The sequence below is a fragment of the Nannospalax galili genome, unplaced genomic scaffold, assembly GCF_000622305.1.
Source record: "Nannospalax galili isolate Female #2095 unplaced genomic scaffold, S.galili_v1.0 scaffold1342, whole genome shotgun sequence".
Lineage (NCBI taxonomy): Eukaryota > Metazoa > Chordata > Mammalia > Rodentia > Spalacidae > Nannospalax > Nannospalax galili.
This window is the reverse complement of record NW_008348210.1, coordinates 23,730-25,517: the sequence shown is the minus strand read 5'-3', so window position 1 is coordinate 25,517 and position 1,788 is coordinate 23,730.

The following is a 1,788-nucleotide window of genomic DNA, read 5'->3' as shown; positions in this document are numbered from 1 at the left end:
TGTGGGGACCTAAAGGCCCCACCTTGCATAGATCCAAAAGGAAGTTACTGGGGGTGCAGTCTGGCTTGCTTTGAAAGTCTGAAGAAGACTTCCGCACTGCTGAGGGGTGCATGACCAGCACGTGACCATCCTTAAGATACACCCTCAGTGGGGAGGGGGGGAGTTCCAGGTGCCTTTATAAGCTTTGTCTACTAATTAACATGACATAAATTTCCATGCTTCCTCCTCAAATATTATACATTTTTTAAAATTTGTTCATTTGCGTGTGTATGTGTGTGTGTGTGTGTGTGTGTGTGTGTATCACACAGAACATCCCAAACCATCTTATTCAACTATACACGCACTTCCCAGATAGCACCCTTTCATAGCCTCCCTCCCCCTACTAGAGCCCTTATACTCTGATATCCCTGCTACTCTCTGCTGTGTTGTCGGCACCTGCAGGCATTCCCCACGACTTGTCCATCTGGTGAATCTAGTCAGCCTTTCTAGAGGTCTTTGGTTTAGGAAGGTCAGCTGTTCCTCATCTAGCAGCAATCGGTTCCCAATATTCTTTTAGATAAGATTAGGGTCTGCTGTTCATTTTCCCAGTTCTATGCTGGGTTACTATCTGGGAGTCCCTTGTTGCTTGTTATGTAGCCTTTAGCTATACATTCATACTCTTAAAAATTATATTGGCCCCTTTAATCTTTGGTTATACTTTCTTCCTTTTGGTGTTTAAGGCCATACAGTTGGCCCAGATAAACCATTTTATTTTTACTTTTAAGGTCGTTTGAGGATCTGTTCCTCAGGGGTCACATAGGCTTGGGAGGAGCCTCTGGCTCCTTTCTTTTACCAGTTCCGCCTATGTGAAGGTGGTACATAATCCCTCTGGTACATAATCCCTCCGGTTTTGCTCTTAGTGCTCAGGGTTGCTTTGGCTATCCGAGGTCTTTTGTGTTTCCATTTGAATCTTAGGATGCTTTTTCCAATTCTGTGAAAAATGTCATGGGGATTTTGATTGGCATTGCATTGAATCTATAAATGGCTTTTGGTTGGATGGTCACTTTCACAATATTAATTCTTCCCATCTGTAAGCATGGGATGTCCTTCCATCTTCTGATGGAATCTCTTTCTTTAAAGATTTAAAATTTTCGCTGTAGAGCTCTTTAAAGTCTTTGGTCAGGTCTATTCTGAGATATTTCTTTTTTTTTTTTGCAGCTATTGTGAAGGGGAGTGTTTCCATGTGCTCTTTCTCTGATTGCTTGTTATTAGTATATAGAAAGGCTACAGACTTTTGTAGGTTAATTTTGTAAGCTGCTACTTTGTTGAACGTGTTAATAATTTCTAGGATTTTTCTGGTGGAATTTTTGGTGACTCTTAGATATAATAGCCTATCATCTGCAAAAAGGGATAATTTGATCTCTTCATTTTCAATTTTTATGCCTTTAATTTCCTGCTCTCGTCTTATTGCTCTTGCAAGAGTTTCAAGCACTATGTTAAAGAGAAGTGGTGATAGTGGACAGCCTTGTCTGGTCCTGATTTCAATGGGAATGTTTCCAGTTTTTCTACATTTAGAGTGATGTTGACTGTGGGTTTGTTATATATGGCTTTAATTATGTTGAGGTATATGACCTCCAGTCCAATTCCCTCTAAGACTTTGAACATAAATGCATGTTGAACTTTGTCAAAGGCCTTCTCTGCATCTATTGAGATGACCACGTGTTTCTTGTCTTTGAGCCTATTTATATGATTTATGATGTTTATTGACTTACATATATTGAACCATCCCTGCATCTCTGGGATAAAGCT